Raw genomic sequence first — 6,593 nt, forward strand, 5'->3', positions numbered from 1 at the left:
ATGGAATTAACGTGTGTGATGGCAAGTTTTCCTTTTCAGATACCACATCTATTTCTATTAATGTCCCAAGTCTATGTAACTGATTTGCATTCCATTACAATTTACATTCATTACCTTTATGTATGCTAATTCTTATTTATGCCCAAAGACAAGAATTTGCTTTACTCGTGCGTCTTATTTCGCCCTAATATTGTAATAATATACCGTTTGAGAGTTTTAATTCCCTCTGTAATATGTAGATATGTCTGAACAATGAAAATACTATTGTTCCTTATTGATACAAACTCATCTAGACTAAGGTAATTTGTTCCAACACGTTGTACTTACCTTATCCTCTATCTGGCTCCGGGACCAGCAGGTACTTCTGATGCTGGGTGAGTTCCTTTATCAAGTAACTTCGAGACTTTCCATAAGTCCAATAGGACTCTTCCCTGCCGGGGGGGGGGGGGGGGGGGGGCAGGAAGCAGTAGTATAGCACATGTTTATCTGTGGTGACATATACCGGTAATGTCACAAGCTCTCTGTGGTCATTAGACCAAAGGAATATTGTCTAGAAGTCGAAGGCACTACAAAAGGGAAAACTCCACGATATATTAATTCTCTGGAACACTTCCATCAGGACGACATGGCCTAAGCCCAAAAAACGGATTTTGAGCGAAGCGAAAAATCTATTTTTGGGTGAGATAGCCATGTCGTCCTGATGGACCCGCCCTTTTCTCTATTTTAGGCCTTGGCAGGCCCCTCCCAATCTTACTGTATCATGGAGGCTGGCCTCGACGCCAGAAGGAATGAGAAGGCGCGCAGTTATGATGTCAACCAAGATGACGGCCAACATGGCGTCGTTTATGACGTCATCTGAGTACCGTAACAGTAACAGAGGAGGAGAACTTTGTATTGGCTCCTCCCATAACTTGCCACAAACTTCCCCTTCGAAGCGTAAACGCTATGTGGGGTGCAGATAGCTATGTGGCGTGTCAAGCATACGTCCCCTGTTATTATACGATATCCTAAAGGGAAACCTTATGGGTACTCGCGCCAGAAGTTAGAATTCTGTGAATCCTTTAGTTTAATTCTCTGGGAATATCTACTGTAGTCATATATACCCTTAGGAAGCTACTGAAGGAACCTTCCATCAGGACGACATGGCTATCTCACCCAAAAATAGATTTTTCGCTTCACTCAAAATCAGTTTTCTAATCAGATTATTGAAGGAATTCTATTCTTTCAATATAGGATTGGTCTCAGCAAAAGACTGTGCAAGGACACACAAAATATGTTGGAAAATAACTACTGTATAATATATACAATAGTTTTCTATCTGCAGTATATCCTATACTGCAAATATACTGGCTACTGTATAAACATATACTGTAGTTCAGCCGGCATGTTGCCGACAGGGCTAGTACCTGGCGGCACCGGCCCAGCCGACATGATGCCATGCCGGCTGCCGGCTGGGTTAGTACCTGGCGGCACTAGCTGACAGAGAGAGAAAAAGCATGGAGTGAAGGGCTGCCTTATTAAAATGTATGTTGACACTAAATAAGGATGTAAGAATATAATCTTACTGCCTTCCTCCAGAAAGAAGGTTCAAATGGAAGGGGAGAATGCATCATTCTGGCTTCCATCCAGCCACAAGATTCGTTGCCGGCATTGCCGGTTTCAGGACTGTGGACGGCAGTCCAAGGAAGGACTGAAGAACCTTCAGCGGTAGAAGGGTCTCCCACCGGCAGCCGTCATAGCCGGTACAACCTTCCCAGATCCTGTGTCCATAAGGGAAAGACTGAGTGACTAAACAGCTGCTTATGTAGGGTCCCGGCCGGCCCCGCAACCCACCCGTCATGCGGTGAGATTGCAGGACGACGGCCACAGGATTGCGATGGCTAAATCATCGTTAAAGGACAGAAAGGGGAGGGAAAAGGGTCCCGTATCAAGTGTAAAAGAAGGCGGGAGGATTGCCGCCACTTCCACACAAGAGTGAAACAATCTTTCAGCATCGGCGCCATCCCAGGCGGCAGAAGAATAACTATTCTTCAACCTAGGGTCTGCCGAAGCTACCAAGTGTAGAAGAGGGTGGCAGGATTGCTGCCGCCTCCACACCAGAGAGAAATAATGTTTCAGTATCGGCGACATCCCAGGCAGCAGAAGAATACTATTCTTTAGCCCAGAGTCTGCCGATACAGGACTAGTCTTCTAGACCGCAGGGGAGAAGGTGGCGGCAACATCCTACCACTTCACGTGCGGCTTAGGGAGGCTTATCCTCCTATGCCGGCAGCTATAAGCCAGCAGGGGAGTGACTATTCACTCTGCGGCTCTGCCACCGGCAGAAAGACTGAATACTCTGAGGTTCTGTCGAAAACCAAAGCCGGGACCTTGCCGGCAAAGGTGAGAGACAGAAAACCCCAGCCCAGGTAAGCCGGAGTGAACTACTCCATGGCAAGACCAGACAGGGTTGCCGCCCGCAGCGGCACTCAGAGGAAAGGAGGGATCACCCTTAAATCTCCACAGGAGACAAGTATCGAGTTATATACTTCTAGGAGATGTACTATCTCCCGTTGAATCAATATAACGATACACGAGGGCAAATGGGGAAATGTCTGAAAGTATACTACAGCGCCTAGGCTAGATAGCCTAGCGCAAGACGAGATCAGTTATCCAAATCGCCGAAACTCTAACGTATACGATCGACAAAAGGAAAAGGAATTTATGCATAAAATATATATCTTTACTAGTATAATTGTGCCTAAATAGCTTTCATAATTTATTAATGCTATTACAACCGGAAAAGTCGTTCTGCTAACTAAATAACACATGCACAACGAACGACAGTGCCCATGGCGCCTCCGGAGACAGGCCTAGCTCCTTAACACAATAAATTACTCTAATTTCACTGTGAAGCAGGAGCTAAAAATTATACACTGTAAAGAATAAATACTCAACTTTCCAGAGGCAAAAGAAGTTGGAGATTGCATAATAAATCCTCAAAAAATCGATTAAAACGTTAGACCAACAGGGAACACCACCGTGTGAAATCGCTTCAAAAATAGGAATATGCGCCATCTTGGATACAGCACCATCTAGATACTCAATAGTAATATGGGAGGAAGGGTAACCTTGATAACAGCTCCCCTTCTATTTTGCCACTCTTCCCCCTCGAGGCGAAAACACTATTCGGGGTGAAGATTGCTATGTGTCGTATCATGATATATGTCCCCTGATTTATACGATATCCTTAAGAGAAATTTTAAGGATATTCGGGCCAGCAGTTAGAATTCTGGAGACCTAAAGGTAAATTCTCTGGGAATATCACTGTAGTCAAATATCTCTTAGGAAGCTACTTATAGGAACCTTCCATCAGGATAACATGGCTTGAGACCCAAAAACCAAGAAATCTATTTTTGGGTGAGATATCCCGGTCGTCCTGATGGAAGGTTCCTTTAAATAGCTTCCGAGGGTATATTTGACTACAGTGATATTACCAGAGAATTTACCTTAAGGTCTCCAGAATTCTAACTCCTGGCGCGAATATCCCTAATTTTACCTTTTAGGGATATCGCATATCAGCGGACGTATTCTTGACACGCCACATAGCTATCTTCACCCCGAATAGCGTTTACGATTTGTGGGGGAAAAGTGGCAAAAAACGAAGGGGAGCCGTTAATAAGGTACCGCTCCTCCTTTACTGGTTTGAGTATCTAGGTGACGTCATCATCGCCGCCATGTTTATTCCTTGTAGCATTAAGCGAGGTGCTACAGATACAGTACTTTCGGGAGGGGTCCTGTCAAGCCCTTTTCATGAAAAGGAGGGCGGGTCCAACAGGACGACATGGCTATCTCACCCAAAAATAGATTTTTCGCTTCGTTCAAAATCCGTTTTTTGGGCTCAGGCCATGTCGTCCTGATGGAAGTTTACCAGAGCATTAATGTATCTGTGGATTTCTTATTGTGCCTTAACCTCAAGACAATATTTCCTTGGTCACTCACACCTAGAGACATATGACATAACCGTTATATGTCATTTCTTCTAATCATGAACTATGTTAGTGCTTTCTGCCCCCTACAGGGAAGAGTCATACCAGACTTAGGAAAAAGTATCGAGGTTTGCATATTTCATATGAACAAACCTAGCAACAAAACGGGTATACCAGTCTCATTGTATACCACTTCAATCATAGTTTGTATACTCAATACGAACAAATGTTTGTATAAGCCATTGTCACCTCCCCGGACATGCCGGTCTAGCTGTATGCAAGGACAGACAGATTTATATCCGTGTAAGAAACGGATTTTGAGCGAAGTGAAAAATCTATTTTTGGGTGAAAGAGCCATGTCGTGCTGATGGAAGTTCCTTCATTAGTAGCTTCCTAAGTTATATGTGACTACAGTGATATATCCCAGAGAATTTACCGAAGGTATCCAGAATTCTAACTCCTGGAGCGAGTATCCCATAAATTTCTCCAAGGGATATCGCGTAAGGACGTTTCTTGACACATCTCATAGCTATTTACACCCCGAATAGCCTTTCACTTCGAGAGGGAAAGTGGTAAGAAAATAAGAGAGTTGTTAAAAAGGTAAAACTACTCGACTCTCCTAATGTACTGTAAATAGTTCGGCCATCCGCCACCGCACGGCGCCACCAAACCATTCTCCGTAGCTTTGCAAGTATTACAGATACAGTACCAAAAGGGAGGGATTAACATCCTTTTACTAAAGGAGGGTGGGTCCATCAGGACGACATGGCTCTTTCACCCAAAATTAGATTTTTCGCTTCGCTCAAAATCCGTTTTTTGGGCTTAGGCCATGTCATGCTGATGGAAGTTTACCAGAGCAATAATGTATCTGTGAATTTAATAGTGCCATTATCTCGAATTGACTATTTCCTAACCGGTCATAAAGACCAAAGACACTTGATGTTACCGTAATACATCAATCAACTGAGCATACCATATGCCAGTTCTTCCTGCCCTCTACAGGGAAAAGTCTGTATAGACTCTAGGAAAAAACCCGAGATTATGAGTTCAAAGAACAATAAGCAAGCAGAAAGTATATCGTGTCGTATATACGTAAAGCGTAGTTTGTACTAGAGTTCTGAATAGAGTACTGTACCTCCCAGGTCTGGATCAGACAGACGAGTTTATGTTCATGTAGGAAACGTAATACAGTAAACAAACATAGCACAACCAAACTTACCTGATTGCATGGTAAGGGAGACTTTGTCCCACAAGGTCCATAAGAGGATAAAGGATACTCTGTATATAATCTAATAATCTTAAGGCGAGAGAGACGCAAAGATTCCTTCTATAGTTTATTTACAAGAAACACAGAAGTTATGATTAAGTAAAATATTTATGCTAGCCATAGACATAACAAGCATAACAGTAATAACAAGATAAATAAGTTTCATCTGAAAGAGAAAACATTGCCACTCCGTGAAATTAGGAAATTTCAATATATATGTTATTACTAAAAGACATTATGCATAAATATGCTGGCACTCATGTCAAAATATTATGCTTTTAAGTTCACTTAACTATGGAAGACAGTTTAAAATGTTCATGTCAACACTAAAATCTTCATGATATACCTAAGTCTATCATGTACACCCTTCACTAACTGTCCCAATTAGTGTACTGTCCTTTGCAGTAATCAAACTACAGGCTTTATTACACTGCCTGCAGCCACCACATGAAATTGATTTCTTGCAATTGCTTCGCATAGTGCTTAAAAAAGACTCTGGAAGACTTCCAACCAGTATAAGCACGTAGGTTATCAAACGACATAGTCTGAAAGAAGTTAAGAGACGAGGCAACCTTCCTCGGATCATGACCTGTGGGTGTATTGTCAGGATCCGCTCTGCGAATAAAATAAGTGATTTTCGCCCTTATCTGTTTCAAGGATAACGTCGAACCCGAAGTTTCTCCCCTAAAAAGCTGACATCCCTCAAAGTCTGAAGTTCTACGAAGATAGACCTTTAGGCATTCCACTGGACAGAGGGATGCTTCTTCCTTCAGAGGGCAGATTCTCCAGGGACCCCATCTTTTAGTGGGTATCTCATTCTTGGCGAGAAAAGTCGGATCCGGAAAGAGATTTAGTTCTCCGTTCGGTGTAAACTGAATGTGGCCATCATCCCTCGAGAGGGCCACTATTTCACCGACTCTGGCTCCTGAGGCTAGTGCAAATAAAAATATCACTTTCTGAGTCAAGTCTTTCAGCGAGCAATCTTCATTGTTCAAGGTCGAGGCCAGATGAAGAACCTTATCCAAAGACCATGAAATAGGCTTTGGAGGGGCTGCAGGCCAAAGTTTTGCGCAGGCTTTCGGAATCTTGTTGAAGATTTCACTTGAAAAATCTACTTGGAAGGCATATAGAATCGGTCTAGCTAAGGCAGATTTACACGTCGTGATCATATTAGCCGCTAGCCCTTGTCCGTGAAGATTCGTATTGTCTTCTTGTTGATTTTGACTTATATTCTTCTAAAAAATTAATACTGTCTTCAGAAATCCCAAACCTTTTCTTGACCGCTAAGGCGAGAAAATCATGAGATGAAGGTTCTGGGTTTTCTCTGATGAAGCATAGACAGTCGATTTCTGTACTAG

This window comes from Palaemon carinicauda, chromosome 6, assembly GCF_036898095.1.
Source record: "Palaemon carinicauda isolate YSFRI2023 chromosome 6, ASM3689809v2, whole genome shotgun sequence".
NCBI classification, from domain to species: Eukaryota; Metazoa; Arthropoda; class Malacostraca; order Decapoda; family Palaemonidae; genus Palaemon; species Palaemon carinicauda.